Below are 25,710 nucleotides of genomic sequence, written 5' to 3'. Positions count from 1 at the left end.
CTTTTGAACGTGGATAAGTGCTGGTACCTTCTATTTATGTGTGTGTGTATACATGTATTTATATCTTTATATATGAAAAAAGGAAGGGCTGCAATATACTTCAGTTAGGATATTTCCAGTTTGAATGTTTTTGAAAGAGTTGTGTATTAGAAGCGACAGGAGGAAAGGTTAGAGTTGGGAAGACTGCCTTGGAGCTACAAGAATGCACAGTTGCCTATTAGATGCAAACAATTTCAGGCTAGTGGAGGTTGTCAAACATAACTTTAATACTTCTGGGAAGATCACTGGATTTGACTGTCCTCTTATTATATGCTTTGGGAATGGACTCCATGAGATTGCTGGTGAGTGCTCTTATTAGTTTTAGACTTTTTTTCTTGTGTAACACGTAGAGAAAAGCAATCCCAGACTACTGCCAGTTCATTGCTGTTGGTAAGTGGAAAGTTGATCCTGATGCAGGACCAAAATGAAATTGCCTTCAGTTTGGCATGAGACATATGAGACAAATATTCTGCTATTCTGATTGGATGATGCCTTTCTTTGGCACTTCATCCAAAGCAAATCAAATAACCACATCATCAGCTGGAAAGAAAATGCTTGCAGTCACAAAGCAAGCAGGGCACCAAAAGGGGTTCATTTAATCATTTCATGTGTTGCTAATGGGAAAATACATAAAGCAAGTCATCTACTGTAGCAGGCATTTTTAAGACTTCCACAAGCCAGGAGTTTTTAATGCTTGTGTGAGTATTACTGCACAGTAATTGGTGTAATAACTTTTACTGGTGACTGTCCTGCCGAGAAATTATAGTCTGTGACTGAGAGATGCAGTCAAAGCTCTTGCCACAGGGAGTTTCATGTCATAGTCTGGACCCAATATAACATAGGCAGCAGAAGGTTAAAAGGACAGAAAGCAGAAAATATAATGAGGAGACTTGGGGGGTGACAATACGGAGGGAACAATCACATCTTACAGCCTGATACATCTGAAGAGCTGCATCAGACTGCTAAAGATAACTGGTTCATAAAATCATTGAGTCACCTCAGTGAGTTCCAGAGCCAAAGACTATCCTTGTGATGGTGTCTGTGATGGAAATGTAGAAACCTTGGACTGAAACTTATATTTGAAGTATATTGGGAGTTTTGAACATACTGCAACTATTTTAGAATGTAACATATACCACATACTGCTGTGCCCTTCTGGTGTTGCAGATTTCTCTTTCGTCTTTGTCAGTTCACAGACTAATTTTCCCAGCTGTGTGGCAGCAAAACCACTCCTAATCACCAGGTCAATTGATGCTGGGTTTTTGTTAGCAGATGACATTGCTTGCACTGGTTCCATCAGAAGTTTTCTTGGTCATTTGAAACACAAAGGCAACCTAATGTTTTTCTCTGTTTGGTAACAATGTCCTTAAGCCTGACTAAAGGTACCAAAGGGTGCCAAAGCTGGGATCACATGTATCTTGTGCAGTATGTAGTACTTACTCCTAAAATTAGTTCATGTGGTCAGCCAGCTTGTGTTCTGGACTGAGCTTCTTGGTTAGGTGTCACTTGGTGCTGCCGCCCTAGAAAAGTGTTTTGAAAGCCAGAGGAGTCCAAGGAAGCTTTTCTTGGCTGGTCCTGCCCAAACTGGCATGTGCTGTGTCACGGTCCATGAATATACATCACCATTTGATTTTTAGAACTATTTCTGCCACATCATAGCTGCTTGCAGGGGGAAAAAATCCCAACAACCACATTATGAAGTAGATTTACTTTTGTTTCAGCTGCCCTTTTGCTCTCAGTATCTTCCATCATTGCCAGGAACTTCTGTCTGAGGCAGTAAATTGGAAAAGATTAGGCTTTTGATTTCATGTTATCATTCTGGGTGAGCCATCGTGAATAAACCAGCAGTACCTTTTGTAGTGATTTTTCACATTGACAGCTCACAGATACTGTTTGTTTAGCTTAGTCATTCTATGGAAGGCAAGACTGAGGCAATGTCAAATTATTTTCTGAAATGCCAGCCTTTTCATCTGAGAGCTCTCCCTTTGATGTATGTTCAGAGCTGCTGTTGGATTTGAGGAATGCCTCCTAGTTTGGGCTGGTTTTTAATAAGTATCTACCTAACAGCTGTTTACAAAAAATTGCTACTTTGCATAATTTTTCTATATTTTTTGTCCCACTTATTAATTTTAAAGGCAGCTTTCATAATCTACATGAAAGGTACAATTCATATTTGCCTCAGTATGTTAAAATTGCAGAAAATAGCCCAGTGCCACACTGTAAGAGGTGTTCACCTCTGGTCAGTTGTGGTGTCATCTGAACCTAGAGAAAATTCCCCTCATGAAGAAGTGTTGGTTTCTGATTTTTGTGTTTAAAAATAGTGTAGTGCAGCATGTGGTTCTGGTTTTGCAGCTTCCTCTCTGTTTAGTTCCAAGCTGACAAGATGCTTGTTTATGAAACTGAGAGCTTGAATATCTGGCTGTTCTCAAAATGCCAGTGCTATAATTGGGAGCATATGCTAAAAGAGTTGAAAAATGTAAGAGGGCCTTTTACATAATTAAGTGCATTTCCTTACAAAGATATGACAGATTTCAATAAAGGTTGTTCTCCAGCATTAAAATGACGTAGTGATTAGAACCAAAAAGGTTCTTCTCCAGCTTTTCATATGCTTGCTCACACAAATAATTTTGCAATTGAAGAAAACATGATAAAATAAGTGGTTGATCATTTGGGGATATTTGAAATGACCAAATGATGTTTTTCCCATTTTTGTGTTTAGAATAAATGAATAAGTAAATGAGTAATACAGAAAACTGGACTGTAAAAGTTTACATGGCCTTCAGCAAGGATAAGGCTCCTGGAACTGTTGGTAGAAAGTTGTTCCAAAGGTGTGAGTTTTAAATGAGAGCTACATCTCCAGAAGTGCAGCGCATTCTTGCTCTCTGCACATGGGCAATGCTGTTGCAGATGGCAGAGGTTTGAATCCTTCACAGTCCGAACAGGAACATGCACATAACAGAGTCATAGAATCCTTTAGGTTGGAAAAGACCTTTAAAATCATCAGGTCCAACCATTAAGCCAGCACTGCCAAGTCTACCACTGAACTATGGCCCTGAGTGCCACATCTGCATGGCTTTTAAATACCTCCAGGGATGGTGATTCAACTACTACCCTGAATGAAGAAAATATTTGGAGATTAGTCCAGGTTTAATAAAATCATTGCTGTATGCCCTCTTAAAATGCTGTATCTGTGCTAGAACCCCTGTAAGGTGCAAACTGTCATACATCATTTCATGTGTGTGTAACAGATGATAGTATCTCCAGATACTCAGTTCTGTAGGGGTTCTACCCTCACTTATCTCCAACTCTTTACTTGTATGTTGTTATATTATGGTTCGTTACACCATAAGAGATCAAAGGTGGTTTTTTGCCACATCTTGTTATCTGTCCCCACATTTAAGCCCATTTAAGGTTTTATTTGTTTCCCTTTCACTGAGTGACTGTAAATTGAGAACTTCTTCCTAAGTGGTTGCTTTGAAAAATGCTGATGTGATTCACACCCCTTCCCATGCTCCAGCTGTGAAAAGCTTGCTGCTTGTGGAATGACCCTCCAGGCAGCGTGCCAGTGAGAGTCCATTCTATACATTGTGATGGAAACCAATGGGAAAAGGTAATTAGAGTGGGATTCAGGGTGGTATATCAGACATCTGTGAGACTGAGTTTATAACTGCAGATTGGAGTGTTATGCCTTTAGCTTCATTGATCTATTAATTTAAAAAATGTTATACCCATGAAGAGACAGCACTCAGGACTTGGTCCTCCATTTATTTACTGGCAGATTACTGTACTCAGAGCAGGGACATATGCTTTTTGCTGCCTTGCCTTGCCAGTGTACCTTGTCCTTGAACTGGAGGGATCACAGGAGAGGTGGAAGGGCAGATTGAGTCAAGTACTAGGAACCAGCTAGGTTCCATTGAAATTATTAGGGAGGTTGCCACTGAGCTCAGATGAATAACATCAGGTCCTAGATTGTGTTCTTGGAGATTAGTTCTGGTTGCATCTTCCCCTATATCTTACTCCATTGTCGGTTCTTGGTACACCTCCAGCCTTCAGTGTGCCAAGGCCAGGCTCCCAGTCGATAACTGGAAAGGCTCAGTGTGGAAGATGTGTCCCTGCTCCAACCTGTGTGTGTTTCTGAGCTGTTTGTGCCTTGTTTTGGGTCTGCTGCCATGGAAGCTAGGTTCAGCTGCCATTGATTTTACCTTCCTTCACTGCAACAGCAGTGGTAGGATGGAACGTTGGTATGAAAACACACAACTTGGCCAAATTATGGTACTTTTCCATAGGAGTGGTGCTAGGCTATATTTGCAAGTTGCTCTTACAAATGGGAAGGTCTCTGGCTGGCATGAAATATATATCATATCTCCATTCATAGTAGTCACTGATTATCTCTGGTTGAAATGTTCTTTAAACCAGCCCTGAGGCAGGTGACTGAGATTCTGAATTTCAACACAAATAGTTGAAATTAAGCTGAGTGCAAGTCCTCTACTGGGAAGTCTTGAGTAACTTTAATTATAAGCCACTGCAGTGATAAGTGTGTGTACCACTGCCTGTGGTACTCTCATTCTCAATGTAAATAAATTAGTCAGATCAAGCATTAGGAAAAACCATGTACTGTAAAGATGATGAATTGTCAGAAGAGGCTGCAGAGGAAAAGCTGTGTGGTTTTCCTCACTGGAAGTTACTGAGAGCATACTAGAGAAATACCTGCCAGTGCATGACCTGAATGCACTCAGTCTGCTTTGGGCAGAGGGATGGGGAGGAAATACAATACAGGACTGTTTGAGATCTCTTTTGGCCTGGAGTGGTAGGATTATTAACACATTCATGAGTTAATAACCATTTCACATAATTTTGTTACATGTCTCTCACTTCTACATACTGAATGTTGCCTCAAGTGGTAATTTGCTTTCTTTTGCAACCCTTTATCAAAAAGACACCAGAACTATAGCTAATTTGCCCTCTGTGCAGATGCAGTAGATTAAGAACAACAGTGGGTGCTACTGCTTCAGAAAGCCAAACAACTGTGCTCTTCTAACTTCGTGGGGGTATTGGCAGCTGTAGTGGAACAGAGCAGAGATCGCCCTGTCTGAAAGAAGCATTTGGGTGGAAAGTATATCATCTGGTGTTTCTGGCTGTGTCCTACCAAGTGGAAGTCTTCTAGGGCAGCTGTATCTGTTTGATGATCTGCTGGTGTTTGGGATTGTTTTTGATTTATTGGTGAGGCTGCACCGTGAATCCTGTGTTCAGTTTTGGGCAAGGATGCTGAGGTGCTGGGGCATGTCCAAAGAAGGGCAATAGGGCTAGTGGAAGGACTAGAGAACAAGTCTGATGAATTGAGGCTGAGGGAGCTGAGCAGCTGAGGTTGGGTAGCCTGGAGAAGGGGAGGTTTGGGGAGACATTATCACTCTCTGATAAGGTCTGAGAGGAGTTTGCAGCCAGGTGGGTTTTGGTCTCTTCTCCCAAGTAACAAGCAGTAGGACAAGAAGAAATGGCCTTGAATTGCACTAGAGGAGATTTTGATTGGATATTAGGAAACATTTTTTCACTGAACAGGTTGTCAAGCATTGAAACGGACTGTCCAGTGAAGTGGTGGAGTCACCATCCCTGGAAGTACTCAAAAGACATGTAGATGTGGCACTCAGTGACATGGTTTAGTGGTGAACATGGAAATGCTGGGTTAACGGTTGAACTCAATGGTCTTAAAGGTCTTTTCCAACCTAAACAATTCCTTGATTCTGAGGGTAAAGGCAACAAGTACAGCCAAGTGCTAGACAGCCACAGAGAGACCCAGTAGTAATATTCTTGGATTGCATCTTGCATTTATGCTGCATGGCATGTATCAAGAGTCATTGCAGTGGCACTTCTCAGATGTTAGAGTCTTGCCTGTTGCTCCAAATTCTGCTCTGAGTCATGAATTGCAAATCTGAAAAACCTCCAAACTTGGAATTCCCCCCCCTTCTCTCCTAGTGTTTTCCTTTGTGCATGAGGCTTCAGCATGGAGCTGCAGCCAGACTTTGGGGAAGAGTAATGCAGCTTTGGCCCAGGTGCATCCCTATAAGATACTTCAGTGGTAGAAAGGTACAAGGGTAATTTGAATAGCTGTTCAGGAACCAAAACTGTGTAGCCAAAAGTAGTGCTCACTTCCCAAGAAAGGATATATGTGAGTGGAATGGAAAGGAGCTTCAATGGGTGTTTTCACTTGCTACTTTTAGGTGTCTGACTTACATATCGCCTCTGAGAGCACGGTGATACCAGGGTCCTGCTGCTGAGAGAGCTGCTGCTTTGAGTCACTCTTGGTAGGAGCCTCTCTCCTTCTGCTAAAAACACAGAGGCTAATTTCCTAATTTAGGAGCCATAATTGGATAGCAGAAGTTGGGCAATGCACCAGCAACAAGGATCTTCCTGAAAGAGGAGAGCGCTCGAATACTTACCTGCTGGACGTAGAGTACTCTAGAGTCTGCTGCAGGTGGGACATGATTTGGGGCAACCAGAAAGCTATTCTCATTACTCTGGGGTTGAATTTGCTGTTACTTATTATCAAAATTAGACTCCTGGGTTTTGGGGTATAACTGGGTTTATTATCAATTTATGTGTATTAGTACTGCTTATCTTTCCAGGTCCTAGTCTGCTTCTAGCAGATGTCTGCTTGGAAAGCCTGGATATAATTTTTGTTGATATTGTGATCTCTCTGCAGAGAACAATAGTCTTTTTTACTTAGCTTCCCTGCTGCTGGAGCTGCATGTCAGGGGTTTGCAGAGTGGAGAACCAGGGAAGAAAAGTGGGGCAGGATTTGGGCTGCCATTTGTTTTCCATCTGTCATAATGCTGTTCCACCAGGCATAAGGTTCTTCCTGAGTCTCTCTATTCCACCTACTAATAGTTTCAACTCTTTTTCCAGTTTAAGGGTTTTTCTCCTCCCAGTCTGAGATCAGAAACCCAATGTGTTCATGCATTGCCCAACAGGAAGAGTGAAAGTCCCCACCCTACATGTTTGTACAGTTACACATGGACTAGAAAACAGAAATGCAGAAGGTGTGGGGTTTGGGGTTTTATTTCCAACTTTCAATTCCCGTGTTATATCCACAAGACCATCAGATCTTTATGATAAAGTGTTGTATGTGTATAGTCATGTGGATATTCAGCACCAGTAGTGAGTACACCAGCTGACCATTCCCAAGTGTGGTTACACTTAAAAATATTCTGGAGCAAAGCTGAAGTGCTCAGAATGAAGCTGTGAGAGAAGCAGAAGTGGGATAGATTTTTTTCCTGGTAATAGAAAGTTAAAGCAAAATGTTTGGTTTCATTTTTTTTTACTTCATGTAATTTCTGAAAACATCATTATTGTCAGGCTGGTGAGAAATCTGAGGAGTGTTGCAGAAGTTCATTTAATTCAAATCCTTACCCTTGTATTGCATAGTAATGGTTAGTAATAGATGTATTTAGGACAATATGTGCAAAGATGTTACTTTTCTGCAAAGTGATGGTGTTAAACAGCTCAATGTCCTGTAAAAGCTGCTATGGGCTTGTTCTGCTCTCAGTCCACTTCAGAGAACGATGTAGGGGAATGGGTAAGTGGCTGCTTAGGGCAGGACTCAGGTTGTTGTTTGATGTGAGGACAGCAGAAACATCAGCTCAGGTTGAGTTATGAACTGTGCCCTATGCCCATCTCAGATATTTGAAACTCGTTGACTCAGTATGTTCACCAGCAAACACGATGGGCTGTCATGTGTTCAACCTACTTGTGTGAGTATGTGTCATTTAAATTATATAAAGCAGATACAGGAACTGGGTTACCTGTTTACCTAAAGACACTGAATACAAGGTAAAAATCCACTTTTTCCTTTTCTTTGGTGTAACAGTCTTTATAAAGATAGAACACACCTAATATATGAGTCAGTTCCCTACATGCCATTAGTCTCATATACGCAGTAGTAGAAGGCCACCTCTTTGTGATAATGAGGAAGGAACAGATGTTTTTATCACCTTTGCTCACTGTGAGTAGTACCTTACTCATGATAACCACCCATTTGGATCAGTCAGGCTATTTGTGGAGTACAGCATTATTCACTGCATGGGAGATTATCAGAGATTGGTCTCTATTTAAAATTAAAAATAAGATTTCTCTTGCATCACAATGTTTCCAGTGGGATCACCTCATTTACTCAGGGAACATTTGTAAAAATTACTCCCTTCTGAAACAAATTGTGATTTCAATGGAGTGGCATCCAGTTGTGGCAGCTTAGGGACAGCTCCTAGCTTATGTGCATGGACTCAGGCTGCCCTGGAAAAGAAATCTGGGTGGATTTTATGCTGCACTGTGGTTCCGGCTTTCACCAAGGCAGGATCTGAACCCTGATGCTTTGTGAAAATGGTGGTATATTCATCCTGACATGTTTTTCTGCTTTTGTTGAAATGCTGTGCCTACTGTGCATTTGATGAAGGATTAAATAAACGACACCTGCCAGTCTGCCTCTCTTTAGAAGAAGCTCCATTTATAACTACTGTTGCATTCACTTTGATGAAGATGCCCGTGTTTGTTAGCTCCTGCAGTGTTTGACTGAGTTGAGCGGTCTGATCAAGGAAAGCTGCTGTGAAATTTTCTTCTGCTTTGGTAAAAGTCAGCTCAGTGCACAGAGTTGGTGAGATGCCAAGAAGATGTGTTTTTCTGAAACCTAAGCTCAGTTTTGTGTGAATGTCATCTAAGGACTGTGAGATAAGTTGAAGGAAGAAGAGGGAAGCCCTTTTTTCATCATGAAAATCCTAGCAAAGGATTCATTTAAGACCAGACACTTCTCTTCAATGCCATGCTGTAGCTCACTGGTGACTCAGGTTGGAAGAGGAGCTTTTCCTATCTGAGTGATGAGAAGGTTACTGTGCAGTGCTCTCAGATGGAGACCACAGGTATTGACAGCAACCTGCCATTTGAGACAGCTGAAATGTAGCTGCTGTTCTCCTTAGGGAGAGTAACCACCTAGTGCTTTTTACAGTTCTGGTGTATTTAATTTTGGTAATTAAAATTTCATTTATAATCTGTGCAGCACAATATGGAGCAGTCTGTGTTTGGGGTCAAATCCCCCAGTCATGCTGAGTAGCTTCATTGGAGTGCTTGTCTGACAAGGCACAGGAGACTGCATGTCCACTTTTGCTTTGCCTTCTTTGTGGTGTGCATGACTGGGTCCAGTGTGGATGCAGAGCCTCTGATGGGCCACCAGAAAGTGTCTGCAGTTCCTTTGGGTCTCAGCAGTGCTTGTTCATTGAGAGAAGTTCATGAGAGTGGAACTTCCTGGTTTAGTTTCCTGAGGGAACCTACCTATTGACATTAAGTTCCTGTGAAGGCTAAATTTTTGCAGTTGTGATTAATTGTATTGGTTCAAAGTTACTTTTAATGCACTTTTTGGTTATTGTTGATGATGGATTCAGAGCCTTTGTCTTCTGAAAGGTAACTTGAGGAATTGGGACATGAGAAGGGCAAAAGGTTGGGAATGGCAGAGAGGGGATTTGAAGTGAGTGTACGGGACAGGGCTGTCTGGCAACAGGCTTTGGAAAAGTAAAGGGAGAAGGTTCCTTTTTAGCACCACACAAGCATTTGCCTGACAGGGCAGTTCCAAGCTCCATCAGTGTTGCTGTGTAGTCTATCTTCTGTGTCTTAGGCCTTCCTCAGGTCTTGATGTGGCTCTTTCTGCTCGAGGAGCGCATCATCAGGCTCCAGTGCCATCCCCAGGGTCTCGAATGTCCGTGCTCATCGGCACAGTGCCACTCACGTACTTCTTCTCATGCACAGGGAGATGGGTCACATGCATGGGTCTCATCTTGAACGTTTCCATTTGGACCTCTTTTGCCACATCATTCCAGGCTCCATCAGCAGTTGTGCTTTCTAGCCATTCATTTTTCATGGACTGGGAATTGAGTGGAAGTTGAATGAGTGTTGGTGACTGAATGTGTCTAACCTTGTACGTGTGCGTTTAGTCTTGCAGGTTGCCTTTGATGTAGAATTTTTAATTTTTTTTTGTTTTGTTTTCAATTTAGAATAAAAATCCCCTGACTGGGGATTTTTCTTTTCCCCTGGGTGGGTGTTTTTTCCCCCTGTCCTGGCTGCCCTGTAGGCAATATTTGTCACCAAGGTTTGGGCATAGGGTAGTAGTTAGTGTTAAGGGTTGGATTAGGGTTAGAATTAGGGTTCAAAGCTTAATTATGTCTCTTCACACACCATAGCTCATCTGTACTGTTATCGTGCTGATTAAATTGCACAGATCTGTTTTATTTTTAAGCAAAAAAAATTGATATATAGGAGTTGAGAGGCAGTAACTGGAATTTTCCAGTGCATTTTAAGCAGAGAACCATGGCACTAAGCTTTCTCAGTCTTGATCTTTCTCTTTTGTTAAAGGTAATCTATGTAGATTTTTTTTTCCTGTGAATGTTTTTTTAATAGAAACTTTCCATTCATTGTCCATTAATATAATTTGGCACAAAGATAGACTAATTGCATGGGCGGGCGCAGTGATGGAGATACAAATCTTTTCCAGTGACAGTGTCTTGAAATAGCAATCAGTTAAGATATCGTCACTGCAGCGTTACATTGCAGATAGATTTTGGTGCTTTTCTGTGAGGGTGAGTGTTTTATTGAATCCATACATGTGTGTATGCATTTATATATGGGTGTGTTGCTATGTGTGTATATATACATGTCTGTATTATGTGTGTAACTGTGGATAGCTTGTATTTAATTATGTTGGATCCTTCTGCCACTGAACCACTAGGGTATGGTGGATGGTACCATCTACAGATCTAAGCAAAAAACAGTCTCTGCCTGCTTTTTTATCCAACGTCACCCACATTATTACACCTCTGTACTGTCAGTGTCAGCTGTTATCCACAGTGCTTAGGAGGGAGATGAAGGCTTTGGCTATGAGTAGTGTGGTGGTGTGAGTCCAACTGGTTCTGCCTTCAGATCTGGGTGGGGTTGGCATAGGCAGCTCTGAATGTGTTTCAGCCCTGTTTGCTGGTGCTTTTTGCAGGTTTGGCTTTCCCCAAGCACTGCCTCGATGCCATAGTCCTACCAAGCAGTGATTTTTGTGCTCTGGTTCTAAACTTGTAATGTGGATGTGGCCCTCTTAGGCCACGCTTAGCTGTACCAGGTCCATTAAACATCCCTGGAAATCTTGACCTGGGGTTCACCAGCTCTGAGCTCAATATTTTAAGCCAGTTTCAAGGGATTAAATGTACATTTGGCTTGTTTTATTTCTTGATTTATTTTCACCAGCAAGTCTTCAGTTACCCACCTTCTTGCCTGTCCCCATAGGGAATCACTTTGCTTGCACTTTCTCCTGTTGTCAGGCCCTAAACTGAATAATGGCAGTCTGTGAACTCAGTCTTTTTGGAAAAGCTGTAAAATGCCAGGCCACAAGTAGCAGGCATGAGGTCCTGTATTCCACTTGCTGTGGTCACCTGCTGCTCAATGCAGGGAGCTGCAGAGAAAGGACATTTGTGTTGCCCTTCCTCTACTGCCATGTTCCAGCTATGGGATCACAGCTCACAATCTAGTTTTCCATTCTCTGGTGTATTCATTCCATATAATACAAGCAAAAATACTCCGGAAGCCAGTCTGGCTCGGATGTAAGTGTCAGTCCTAATTCCCTGTCCTCTTGAGCGAATCTCCCCTTCTTGCCCATGCTGCCACGGGGCTACCAGTGGGACGAGTCTGGACACTCAGCATCAGGGAGTCTCTGAGTCACTGAGGGCACAGCTGCAGAAATGGATTTTCTTGGCACAAAAGAGTATGGTAGGTGTGGTTTCAGAGAAAAAAAATCCTTTGGCAACTGTGTTACATTGCCATTTTAGAAATGGCATGTTCTGTCAGAAACACATCTAAAGCCCTCTTGCTCGCTTTGGATTTAGAACGTGCCCTTTGATGCAGAAAGCAGACTTGGGGCTGGAGGTCCTTCCTTTGGGTGTCCACCCTTTCAAGGGAAAGGCTATTTTCTAAATCACAGGATTCAAGCCTGACTGTCTTTATCAGAGTTAGCTGCTACATGTCATACTGCTGTGCCTCCGGCACGTACAGCACTCTCCTGGGTGGAGTGCAGGCACTGGCCGTTCTCTTGGGTTGCAAGTCATTCCCTCCTTGCTGTGCAGCTGCTCTGCTTAACCACGGGAGCACAGTTTAAAACCAGAAGCCAATGCAACACGTGATACCCAGCTATCTGTAGCATGAAATGATATGTTAGTGCTTCAGAGACAGCCTGGAGCCTCACGCTTGTCCTCTCGAACAGACCCTGCTCTCTGCTAAACGTAAAAAGACATCGTGTAAATAGCCTCACTTGCATGAAAGTCATTTCACCAGCTGTGGATCTGGCTCCACATGTCTGATGTGTTCTTTACCAGCAGTGATAATGGTATTTGAAGTGACTTTTACTGAGGTTTTTTACTCTCTCTATTGTTTTTCACTGCATCTGGCTTCATTACTGGCTTTCTTACCATTCCCATAACATCTTTTACTTTTTGGGAGCTGTTGTAAAAGCAAAACCTTGTTGATCTGAAAGCATTAAAGCAAAAGGGTTCATGAAGAGGGAGCAGAACAGGCTGTTTCTGATTCTGGTTGCTTATAGCTGGATTCAAATGAAGCTGACACATATGTCACCTAATATGCAGTCCCATGGTTCTAGATTAACTTTAAGCTACAGTACACAGTGTTTGTCTGTGTAAAAAGCCATTATGAAAATGAGAGTTTTGGAAGAAATAAGGCCACTTTTTATGAGTGTTCCTTCCTTTCTAGTTTAATGAACCCCTTATCCTTTTGTAGCTCCAGACAATAAACTTATTTTTAAGTAGTTACAGTAAGGTAAATTAAGCGTAATGGGCAATTTAATGTAAGTGTCCCATACCTTCAACTAGCCAGCAGAGACTGCAGAAAAAATGACCATAGAACAAGTTATTGGCATAGTCTGAAGTGTATGGGGTTTATTGTGTAAATTAGTATATAAGTCATGTTAGGAGGCATCAAAATTTCTTTAATCTGCCAGGTTCTCTGAGACAAAATCACAAGGTTTTGAACATTTGAAAGCTGGATTTCTGAAGGTTTGGATAAATTTGTCTTTAGCTGAAATTTTTAAAATCTGCAAAACTCTTACCAAGAAAAGCCTTTTTTTTGTGCCACTTCATCCTCCGTGGCTATGTGTCTTATCAGTTCTCTGTCATATATAAAGACAGTACTTAGGACAAAACATGTTGGCACCAAGGACTAAGTGTGAATCTGAAAATGTGTGAATCTGAAAATGGACCAGAGCTGTGGTTGCAGTTACAATTTTTGCAGATAAGTGATTTCATTTGGAAAAAAAAAAAACCCTTTCAAAGGTGGGGAGAGATGCTGTTTCATAGAAGCAGGCTGACATGCTGAGAAGGCAACTTCGTGATTTAACAAACAGCATTTTTTGATTTTCCATTTTTAATTGCAGAAGTCAGTCAGACTTCACCTTCTGCATGTGGCCATAAGGAAGAACAATTTCCTCTTCATCCCTTATGCTGGTTTTTTCCCACAGTATGTATAAAACTAAGGGGAAATATTTTTCCTAGCAGTTTTAGTAACTAAAGTTACAACAAACAATTCAGGATCACACATAATAACGATAGCTCAGTCTGTTTAGAAAGTTTACTTTGCCCTGTAGCAGCCAACACATGTTTCACCATATGGAGTTCTTCAATCCAAACCTCCTGTTGTGCTCTGTAGTTGCCGGGAGCAGAGGAGGACACTTGGATGGGCGAGGAGCACCCTTGTCCTGCTTTCAGTCTGCTTGGGAATAGTGGGCTCTGAAAGAGGTCCCAGCAGCCTTTGCACCCAGTTTGCCTGGTTCCGTGACCTGTTTGCCCATGGCTTGCTGAACTCACTCAGCTGTGGCCTTTTTCTTCGAGTACTCAACCTGGGGGAAGCTCTTGGAGCTGCCAGTCCTCCTCATCTCTGTCCTTCTGGCAGCAGTTGGGTCGCTGGACTTTCACCCATCTCTTTTTCCCCTGTTTGGCCCCAGTATGGGGCTGATCTTTGTAGGGCAGCGTTGCTCTGACAGCACAGTCCTGCTCGCTGCAAACTAACCCTGCTGCTGTAATTCCTCAAAACCGGGCCAGGTTCTGCAGAGGTTTCTGTGCCTGTGTGAGTGCTTGCGGGGTGTGTTACTGGACTCGATACTTTCCGGCTTGGCTAAAGAGCTTTGCTGATTTTTGTGGGCATGAAACTGCATCTTGGTTCACAGTTCTGTGGTGTTTTTTACTTTTCAAAAACAAATTCTCCTGTTCTTCTCTGCAGCTTTGCAGTCTACCTTCAAGAAAAAAACTTCTCCTTGAAGCTTTTGTTTATTAAACTGAGGAAAAAGAACAACGCCCCAAACCCAAAGCACTGTCATTTATTGGCAGCATGGCAGTGATTCAGGCTAACTGTTGGCAAGCACAAATCCTGTCTCAACCTCATCATGTCATTTGGGAATATCATTACAATAGCGTTTCACCCAGCAGTATTTCCTCAGTGTCCTAGCCCTGGAAAACCTCCTGTTTACTGGACACTCACCAAGTTGTTAATGGAAAGTTTGGAAGCAGATGTGGCAAGATTTATAAACACATATTAGCTATCTTCTTGCTTCTTCCTGCATCATGGGACCTAATCACATATTTGGAAAAAGGTTTACATTTTCTCCTAAACTAGGGCTAAAAGCCCAGACCTACCCATACTTTCTAGCAGGCTTAATTCTCATAGCTGTGGTCCCAGAAACAGGCACAGAGTATGCAACAAAACTATTTCCAAGATTAGCCTGTTAGCCAGAAACATCCTGAGAAGAGTAATTTGCCTAGAGGGATGGGTGGTGAACATATTCTTGCTGCTCTTAGTTTTCCCTCCCTTGCTGCCATTTGAGGCTTCTCTATTAGTTTCTAAGAGCTTTTATTTCGAGATGCTTTTCTGCCTAGCTGTTCTGGCTCATCTCTTTGACTCCTGGGATCCTGAGTTCTTTGAACTGCAAGACAAACTGGCTATAATTCACTCCCTTTTTTTAAAAAAAGGTACCTTCAAGTGTCTGTATGTAAATCTCCAAAATGGTACCTCTCTAATCTGATCCTTTAGTACCTTGTATTTTTCACTTTTCTACCCTGTTACTACAGTATTTTACTGCTCAGGTACAGTGGAGCCTCTGTGAAGGCAGGAAGATACAGCTCTTGTGAAAGTCATCTCTAGAGCAAAATAGCTTCACATGCACTGATGGTGGTGGTGGCGGCAGGGAAGTTCTGTGTTGTGTAATAGATGTTAATGCTACAAATCAGCCAAGTTCTGAATTTGTGTTCTTTCAGGGGCCTGCCTGCACAGAAGAGCCTGCAGTCACATTTTTCAGACCAGGTTATGGGATCGGTGCTGTGACTGAATCTGTTCTGCAGGAATGAAAGTGCCCTGATTTAGAAAGGTTACTTCCTTCACCTGAGCTGAATTGATGACAATGGCAGCATTGCTGGGAAAAAGTACCATCCCATCAAAGCTGTACTTTGCATAAAGCAGCGAGCATGGCTCAGTACTGTCGGTTATCCACTTCCTATGGCCCTGTTTGTTTGCAGACAGAAAAGAGTGATTTAGGCAAAAAAGCTCTTGAGCAAGTAGGACCGTGAGCATAATAAAGGAGGATTGGTATCTCCAGCCTGCTCCCTCTGACCCGTGGCATCCTCCAAAGCAAAGCAGTGAAGGTTTCAGTGCACAGTAGAGATCCTTTGCCTAGGAGCTTTCTCTCCCAGCTAGGGTCAGGGTAGGCAGCAGTGCCTCGCCACGTAGTGAGAGAATTTGTTTAAAAAATTGGTTTAATTTGCAAATAGCATGAGAAGGTGCAGCATGAAGCATATTGTAGGCCTGTTTGAGAACAGTCTTACAGCAATTTCAAATGAACAGGTTTTCCTTTGTCAAAATTCTGGATATAAAATAGTTTAATCTGCAGCTTACTAGAAATGAAGGGCTTGCCTGTGTCATTCCAAAACGTGCAGTTGTGGAAATGAGCAGTTAATGGGGACTCTGGAAGCTCTGAGAAAGCATTGCCAGGCTTTCTTCCTCCAGAGTTCTTCCTCCATCTCCATCTAATTTTGCTTGATGAAAAAGCAGCACTATACAGCCCAGCATGGTTTTTTTGTGTCAGTAGGTGCGTGGTTGCTCTCTGCAATCACAAAAAATGCAAAGCCCAAATCCCTTTCATGTCAATGACATTTCAAGAGGATTCCAGATCTAAAAAGAGAAAGAAAAATTTGTTGTTTCTTGTTTGTTTATTTGCTTCGGTTTGTTGGTTTTTTTTTAAACTTGTACAGTCGGGAAAGGCCTGGCAGGCTCAGCTGTGCTAAGCTGCCCTTGCAGAGCCACTGGAGAAGACTGCATGGCAACTCCACACTGGGATGGCCAAAGGGCTCTGGGGCTGGGAGGCTGAGCAGGGATGTAGGAGGTCTCCTACACAAGCAATGCTTGTGTCCTGCTGCCTGGCCAGAAAAGGGTTAAGGGCTGCCCATCTGCTCTGTGATTCAGAGAGATTTGAAGGAAAAAGGTGTTCCTTTTCTTGCAGGAAATCAGAAGACACAAAGGGAGATGCCTTTCGGCTTTTGCTACTTCAGCTGTAGGAAGAAGCTCTGTTTTATGTTATTTGGGCATTGTCTTTGACTGAGTAAGAAATGCCCAGAGGAAAAGGACCAGTGTAGACTTTGAGGCAGGAGCATGCTGAGATTTCCCTAAACAAGTTAGCATACTTTTCCCATTTTATAGTGCCCTTGAAAGCAGCTTCACCACCAGACCTTAAATTTCTGTGTAGGAGTTGAACCTACTTGCATAATCCACGTGCCAGCTCAGTTGTTTTCTTGTTTTAAATTGATCAGGCCATTAATTTGTTGCAAGCATCAGAATTTGGAGGGATTTGAAGTGGGACAGTCTGTTCTGAGGTCTGGTTTTACACTGTTAATTTACCAACACAGAGCTGCATGTGCTACTCGGCCTTTTCTAACAGCATTTAATAGTGGTCTTTTTGACTGTTGTCCTTTTGTTTTTTTGAAGATCAAGATGTTTTGCCTGCTGTTCTAGGAAAGCAACGAGTTCAGCCAAACTTGTAAAGAAAATCACCTGATATAAGCCTGGGGACCCAGACGTGCTTTTCCATTTTCAGGAAGGAGGCTGTTACTTGGCAGAAATGTAGCATAAACAAAGAAAGAAACAGTAGGAATGTGATTACTAGGCACGTGGAAAATCACTTTCAAGCAAGTCTCTTTAAGATCAAGCAGTGTTAAGACTGATCCTGTCCACGCTGACCCCAGGCAAGTCACCACTGACCCAAGTCCAGCCAAGTGGTATGAGGTAGGAAGAGAGAAACCACATACCAGTTTTCAGAAACTGGTTTTGTTATGGCATTAATCCTGAACTAGGCTGTGTAAGGAAGAGGTAGGATGTCTTGGAAGGAGTTATAATGGCTTCCTTCTGGGAAGAAGTTTGATAATTTCCCATTGTTTTGCTGTGGCTGAGATGGCAGACATGTGCCATTGCTCACAAACAGTGCAGTGACAGTTCCCCTCTCTGGACTGCCATGCCTTGCCTGGAGCCAGGGACTCTCATGGCTGCCAAGGGCAGACCACACTCTAAAACTATTTGTGAGGAGCCTCCACGTAGCTGTGATATTTAGTGGTTTGATACAGAGAAGGGCTACCTTCTCATGTGCCCGTTCAAAAACTCCCTGCCCTCTCTCAGAGGCAACTGGCCACGGCACTGTTGGATTTGCTGGTGTTGCTGCTGATGCTGAACAGCCCGGGCAAGTGCTGGAAGACTGACTTATCTTTGTAGTGTTGGATGATGAAAGTGATGAAATAGTGAACCAAGGGAAACATAAGGCTTGAGAGACCACCAAACCTTTCTCCTAGACAAAACTGTTCCTGGCACCTCCTTGTCTCATGTGCCCTGAAAAATCACCTGTATTTTCACAACTAGAATGGCCTCAGGCTGTCCTTCCCAGACAGGAACCTGCTTGCATTGATCCCCTCATCTCAGTGGAGACCTCAGATCCTTTGCAGTGCTGGTTGCTTGTGAGCCCTTTTCTTCAAATTCATCTCAATTTTTATTTTCAGGTCATAATACCCCACCACTGTCTGAAAGTGAGAGAAACACTCTCGCCTGAACGCTGGCTCCCAGACCCCAAATGCACTGAATGGATTTACAGTACCCCTGCCCAAACCAACTCTGGTACATGCCGTAAAAAAATGTTACTTTCCACTCTTTTTTTCAGTTACTGCCAGAATTTACTGCAGGATTTCTCTGCCTTCTTAAATGAGACTGGATGTTTTTTTGGCACGGTGTGCACCCTGCATAATTCCTACCCTGCTTTGTTACCCCAGGACACGTAGACAGTGTCTCTGGGTGCCCTGGTTCTCCCAGCCCCTTGTGGGAGAGGGACTGTGGACCCCTGGCCTTGGCATCACTTCTTGCATGGTGCCTGACCAGGGTCTGTTGCTTTGTCCAAGGTGGCGGTGTTAGAATCCCACTGGTGTTTGTGCTGCCTGACACATGAGCATTGCCTCCTATGAGAATTTCAATAGTTTCCTGCTGCTGCAGTGTCTCTGATAGCTGAAACAGCTGATCTAATAAAAGATCATGTCTCAGCAGGTGCTGCAGCTCCAGCAAACAATGGTCTCTGTGGTGTCGAAGATGGCGTTTATGCAAACATTTTAATCCTTGTTTGCACCATACTTTTAAGGGGAAATGCTGGATTCTTATTGTTACTACTATCACTTTCATCTTAATTTTCCATCATTCTGAATATCAGTTATTCATGAGAAATTAGTGCAACAAGTGGGAGTTCTTCCAAAGCTTTTCAGTCAATGTTGTTTTCAGTCACATCGTGTCAGATGTCTTGGAGGAATCTGATCTACACAAACCCAGTCAAGTCTGCCCCAAGACCCCAATGCACACAGCATGGGTAACAAGCAAGAGGAGTTGGAAACCATGGTTCAGTTAGAAAACTATGATTGAATTGTTATCACGGAAACATGGTGGAATGAGTCACACAACTGGAATGGTGGTGTTATCACAGAAAGATGATGGAATGAATCACACAACTGGAACACAGTAACTGAGGGCTACGAGCTTTTCAGAAGAGATAGGTGGGGGTGTTGCACTCTAATGGATAGATTGTGAAGAGCTGCTGCTGAGAAACAGCCACAAACAGGTTGAGCTTGTGGGTAAAAATCAAGGAGCAGACCAACAAAAGACACTTTATGGTGTCTACTACAGGTGTCTGACCAGGGGGAACCCATTGACAGGCCTCAGCTACAGGAAGCGCTGCACTCACGAGCTCTCATCCTGGTGGGGGGTTTCAACCATCCAGATATTCTGCTGGGAAAACAATACAGAAGACTCCTAGAGTGCATCAAGGATAAATTCCAGGTCCAGGTGTTAGACAAACCAACCAGAGAAGAAACTTTACTGGACCTGGTGCTCACCAGTACAGATGAGCTCATTACAGGGGTTAAAATTGGAGGCAACCTGGGCTGTAGCAACCATGCTTTGGTTGAGTTTGTGATCTCAATGATCTCTTTGCCTGGCAAAGAGCGAAGTCAGGACCCTGAATTTTAGAAGAGTGAACTTCCAGCTGTTTAAAAAATTAGTGGATGAGATCCCCTGGGAAACTGTCCTTAGCTGACCAGAGCTGGCAACTCTTTAAGGCCATTTTTCTTAGAGCACGTGAGCTTTCCCTCCCAATGTGTAAGAAATCAAGCAAGGCAGGCCAGAATATGGCAGGGCTGAGCAAGGACCTTCTCCTCAAGCTGAGGAGTAAGAAGAAAATGTAGTCGGTGGAAGCAGGGTCAGGTGACCAGGGGAGAGTACAGGGATACAGTTTGAATGTGTTGCGATACCATCAGGAAAGGTAAGGCACAGATGAAACAGGAGTTGGCAAGGGATGTGAAGAAGATGTAACAAGAAGGGATTCTTTAAGCACATTGTTCAGAAGAGAAAGGCCAAAGAGAGTGTACCCTCCCCCCCCAGTAAAGGAGAAGGGAGAGCTGGTATCAACAGATATGGGGACAGCTGAGGTGCTCAATGAGTTGTTCACCTCAGTCTGCACTGGCAGTCAGGCTTCCCACATCTCTCACCTGAACCCAAGACAGCAGTAAACCTGTTGGAGTGAGTCCAAAGGACAACCATGAAGATCAGAGGGCTGGGACCTCTGGTTGAGAAAGCTGGAGTTGTTCAGTCTGCAGAAGATAATTCTTTGGGGAAACCTCATTGTGGCCTTTCAGTACTTAAGAGGTATTAGAAAAAAGAGGATGAATGACCTTTTACATGGGCAGACAGTGAGGGGACAAGGAAGAATGGTTTTAAATCAAAAGAGGAGAGATTTAGATTAGATGTTAGAAAGAAACTCTTCACTGTGGGGGTGGTGAGGCACTGGAACAGGTTGCCCAGAGAAACTGTGGATGCCCCATCCCTGGAAGAGTTCAAGACCAAGCTGGATGGGGCTTTGAGCAACCTGACCTACTAGTGGAAGGTGTCCCTGCCCTTGGCAGGGGGTTTGAAACAAGATGACCTTTAAGGTCCCTTCCAACCCAAGCCATTGTATGATTCCGATTCTATGAAATCACTGTAAAACTGTGTACAAAAATATACAGACTGATACACTTGCAGTGGGCAACACCAGCAGGTAAAGATTTTATTTGTAAAACTCTTCCTTCAGTGTGAGAGTGTGAGGGCCAGGGAAGAGCACATGCTGCAGAGAACAGCAGCAACACAAATAGCCTTGGGAGCAAGCTTTGGCCAAGGTGTGTGTTCTGTGCTTATCTCTTAATTTAGCAATATCGGCAAAACCCACTGAGGAAAAAATGTGGATATTTTCCAGATGCAGAGTGATGCAGGAAGAAGGAGGGCTGTAATTATGCATGCTTGCCTACTGAAATATGTATACAATTGCTATGGGATACTGTAACTAGCAACATCTATTGGATTATTTTTAAAGCTAAAGCAGTAATACTGTGCTAGTGTGCCTGAAGTCTGTTTCTGTGCTTGGCAAACCTGCCTCTGCATGGCAGGTTTAGGTTCTGTGCAGTTTAGGAAATGCTGTTTTTACTGTGCTCAGCTACATCAGCTGAGAAATCTTTGTCAAACACATTTGTATCTGAGCCCCGTGGAGAGTTCACTGAGTGATTTCCACCACCACCAGCTCACTGTTGCAAGGATTTACTTTATTCCTTTCAGTTTAATTACAGAAAAGAGTGAACTGCTTGTTTTGGTTTCATTTCTTTTTTTTCCCCCCCTTTTGATTGCCCAGGGATTATGTGCCAAGAAGCCACTAAAAAGAAACAGAAAGAGTGCGAAGAGATTATGCATGACAGCAATAGAGTCTGTCACAAAGTTGCAGATTATTTATTGCTGGTGTGCTTTGAATAAGTGACAGCAACTGTCTGTAATTTTCTCGGTGCTGCCCAGCTGCTTTGATCAGCAGTGAAACTGTTAACAGTGCTGACAATTAATTATTCTCGATGGGCATTGCAGCTTGAACTTCCCCTGCCAAACAGTGGCAGATCACACCCGTCAGGGCTATTGTTTAAGGCTTTCTTTGGACATATCGCTGGGTTGAATCACGCTGCGCTTCTTTTCAGGGTTTTCTTCCACAGTCACTGTGGTTGGAGAGTTGCTTCGGTTTTCTGAGGGAGAGCTGGGATGGTAGACAGCGCGCTGGCAGCGTGTGGGAGGTGTGTTTGATTGCCATGTGCCCCTGGAGCAGAGGCTGTGCGTGCGGGTGTCTTCTCCGGGTCCTGTGCTGATCTGCAGCTTGGAGGAGTGTAGCATCCAGGAGGGAATCAGAAAGCCTCCATGCATGTAGCAGGTGGTGAGGACCTGGGGAAGGGATGGTGGCTCTGAATGCAGGTGTTGTGGTGGAGAGGAGAGTGATTGCCGTCTGAGACAGCAAACACTGCGGTGAGTATCTTTTTCTTCTTCCCCGAGTCACAGCCTTCCTACTTTCTTATAACTCTTTAAAACCCTCCCTTTGTGTAGGGTCTTTCTTTTTTTTTTTTTTGCCTTTCAGTCTCTCCTTTTTTACCTGCCCTCCTCTTCTCCCCTCACCTCTCATTCCTCTCCTTTCTGTCTGCTTTCTTTGTTTCCATCCCTGTGCCTCTGAAGCTGGACACAGTCTCATGCAATTGCAGTGGGTTCTTTGAACATTTGTAGCCTTATGCTTTAGGAACTGTTGACTGGCAGGAATCTCTAATGGATTTAAGACTACCTGAACACCCTATTTGCATTTCTGCCTGTCTGCTCAAAAACACACCGGCATTCAGCTCCCTGGAGGCTTGAATTCTGATAGAAGCAGCTGTGGCAGTGGCATCTTGTGATTTGCTTCATCAGTTGACATTTTCAGGAATTTGGACTGATATAACAAGGTTGGCCATTTTACTGCCCTCTGCTGCTGAACAACTTGGGTAACTTCTCACCTACCTAAAGGCTTTATTAGTGAGAGCCCAGATAAATGTGTGCTTCCTCATTACGTCACTCTTGTTATTATTCTTATCCACTGGCATACATTGATTTATGGTATATTTAGTCAGCTAAACCCCTGATCATCCCAATTCTGCCCTATGTCTAGATTGCATGTAGGATTAGGAGTTTTAGTAGTGTTTTGAAGATGAGGAGCAAATCCTCTACAAAATTAGGTCTTGCCTATGTAAACAAGTTGCACTGCTTTTTAACTACTGTTCTGTAACATTGATATAACCCTTCCCTAGTGTGAATTCAGCTATGCCAGTATGGACATGCTTATACCAGTGTAGCTTGTTCGCTGTGGGAAAGAAGAACCAGCTATTACGGTATAAAGCACTTTTATTTGGCTCTGATTACATCCATGCTTTTGTTGTATCGGCAGAAATATACCGCCAGATAATACTTGTAATTTAACATGGGTGCACTGGTACAAAAATCACGTATGGAACGAGTCTTGGTCTGCAGACTGCCTCAAAAACTCCCTGACAAGCAAGTGTTGAATATGCCATGTATTTATAATTTTGTCTTTGTGACTGGAGGTACAGTGAAAAGACATAGTGTTACTTCTGTTATGTCACAGTTAAACTAAGAACTGGTCAGTGTGTTGGGTATAAAGTCATGACTGTGAGTCATGTGAATCATGATTGTTAATTATTTTTAAATAAAGTATGCAAGGCTTTATTCAGTTTCAGACTGGTTGCTGATCTTTGTTTTTATTTGCAGCAAGTTGGCAATGTAAGAGAGCCATGGCAGAGATGCAAATTCCAGTAATGCTTACTTGGAAATGCATTTGAGCTGGCAGGGAAATACAGAGGTGTTCCAGAAACATTGCAAATCTGGGTCCTGAAAAGCCTCTTGCATCAGTGAAATGTGAGTGCCTCGTGAGTGTCAGACACTTATCTGTGGTCATCTACCTCAGTCATTGGCAGGGCAGGGCAGTCTAGAGACCAATGGGCAACAGATACAGAGTGAAACTTTGGAAAATTCCAATCCGATACTATAATCCCAAATATCATAGTTTATTGATGGGGTGTTCCCAGTACTGCTGCTAATCTAGATGATCAATATGTGCCTTGTAGCAAGAAATGCGTACAGAAGACTCTTGGTGTTTGCAGGCAAAGGGGGAATACGTTTGGTAAGGGAAACTTTATATTCAGGCAGTGCCACCAACAGACTAGGGTCTTCCGGAGAACTGTCTTGATTGCACATGACTGATGACAGGTGTCTGGAAACGTGGGACCTAACTAAAACTTCTAGGTTCTCTTTTACCACAGAGTAAATAAATGGATGTGATCCTTTTCTTCTGCAAATAAGAGGTTATTTTAAGGCAGGTGATGGTGAGGTGAAGGAGTCTATGAGGAGAAGCTGATGCCATTAGGGGACTGCAAAGCTTTACTGGAAGGAACATGGTTTGTTGTGCTGCTTGTTGGCACAATTACCTTGCCAGGTTGCTGAGAGAAATAAATTTTCACAGAACCTAATAGTTTCCTCCTATGGGTTAGTGTCACCTTTGTCTCATTTAATTCCCACCCTTGCTTACTGTGAGTGCCATTTCCATGCTGCGTTTCTCAACTTCATTACTTCCACACTGAGCACTGCTTCGGAAACAGCTTTCCGAACTGCAAGTGGCTTGTTTTGCAGAGGAGGGTGGAAATCTTCTTCGATGTTTTTTCCCTGAGCTCACTGATTCCCCATTACTCCAGTGATGGGATGGTGGCAGCAGTGTGTCCCATGAGGGAGCTAGGACTCTTGCCTGCAGGGTGGGGCTGCAGCTGGATGGTTCTGGGGCTGTCGGGGTGGCATAGGCAGGCAGCAGTTGGTAAAACTGGTGTATGGTCATCAAAAGCAAGGAGCTAACCTTGGACAAATCTGCAGCTGGGCCATATCTCAGCCTAGTGTCCAGCTTGTCCTGGTCTTTGCTGGTTCTTTCAAGGAGGAATGTGATCTGTGGTAGTCCTTTTGCTGGTTTAGATTACTTCTCTCCCTGAGCTGACTCACAGGTTTTGTCTGTTCTGTTTGCATTGGGTGGGAGTTGCAGGCTGTCAACAGCAGAACTTTCATCTTAAAGAGTCCAGCAACATTGGTAATCTTGGAAGGAGTGGCAGAGGCATCAGACAGGTCCTTGCCTGCAGTTCTTGGCAGCATGGTTTGCAGTCAGGACAGTTTATGTGACATTGACAGACAGGGGCAGTATCGGCTTGCCCCACTCCCACAGGAGTCTGCAGAGTCCTTTGGTGAGCAGTTTTGAAAAGCTCCTCTATATTTGTCTCATCACCTCCACTTTTAACGAGATAGGAAATTGTTTGTTATGAAACACACGATTGTCCTTACAAGCAACTGCATCATTGGTGTCTGAGGTGATGCGTTGTGAGCTGCACAGAAGAGAAGTTGTTAATATCCGTGTTTATACATCTCTCTAAAGATGAAGAGATGACTGCAGTGGAAGATTAGTTTTGCTGCGAAAGACACTGAATGAGCTGACCTGATCAAGGGGAAGACATAATGTTATGCTCTTTAGTTTTCTCTGCTTCACTCAGACATTACCTGCTGTGGTCTGTCACTGTTTAGCAAGAGCTGCCTGAGAGTGATAGAAACCCAATATGCTTTTTCAGGTAGGGAATTATTTATTATGTGTCTGTACAGCTCCTAACACTTCCAGTTGCTGTGCCTCCTGATTGCTGATGGTTGAGCAATAGTATTTGTTACTGGCAGTAGGTAGTAGCAGCCTGTGTTTATGCCCTGTAGGGGAATTTGGTATGTGTGCACAGCTATAGGATGTTAAAGATTTTGTACCTTTTAGAGGCACCACAAGGTCTGTACAGACCATCTAGCCTTCTGCCATTTTAAGTGCCTCCTTACTTCATTTCAGAGATATTTGTTTATTATTTCCCTTGTTGCCCTCCCAAACTTTTCAGATCTTTTCCATCTAGGCTGTTGTGTTTATAAACTGTTCTGTGTTTGGAGCTTGTAGGCAGCAACCACTGTGAAGCCTGCTTTTGTAATATAGACCAAATAGTTGCCAGAAAGCACCATGGGTCTCGCTCTCCTCTGCCCCTTCTTTACAGCATTGCAGGCCTCTCTTTGACCAGCTGGATGCTCAGCCCTGCACTCACCGCTTTCAATCAGCATCACCCTGCTAAGGAGGCCACAAAACTTCCCTGA

The 25,710-nt window shown here is 43.3% G+C and overlaps 1 protein-coding gene across 4 annotated transcripts in view; it reads left to right on the top strand.

The window, feature by feature from the left end:
• Positions 1-25,710, top strand: part of OSBPL5 (oxysterol binding protein like 5) — a 177,857-nt gene that overhangs the window by 77,878 nt on the left and 74,269 nt on the right. Inside the window, exon 1 of one of the 4 annotated variants that reach the window (XM_039382453.1) lies at positions 21,729-21,987. The exons of the other annotated variants lie outside the window; for them this stretch is intronic. The gene's annotated coding sequence lies outside the window, so the exon portion shown is untranslated. Of the gene's footprint in view, positions 1-21,728; positions 21,988-25,710 lie in introns of those variants that run through there. 4 annotated transcript variants of the gene reach the window in all.

This window comes from Pipra filicauda, unplaced genomic scaffold (genome assembly GCF_003945595.2).
Source record: "Pipra filicauda isolate LSUMZ 115617 unplaced genomic scaffold, ASM394559v2 scaffold26_size5592650_pilon, whole genome shotgun sequence".
Classification (NCBI taxonomy): Eukaryota; Metazoa; Chordata; class Aves; order Passeriformes; family Pipridae; genus Pipra; species Pipra filicauda.
Note: the sequence above shows the minus strand (reverse complement) of the source record. Positions and strands in the feature narration are given on the sequence as shown.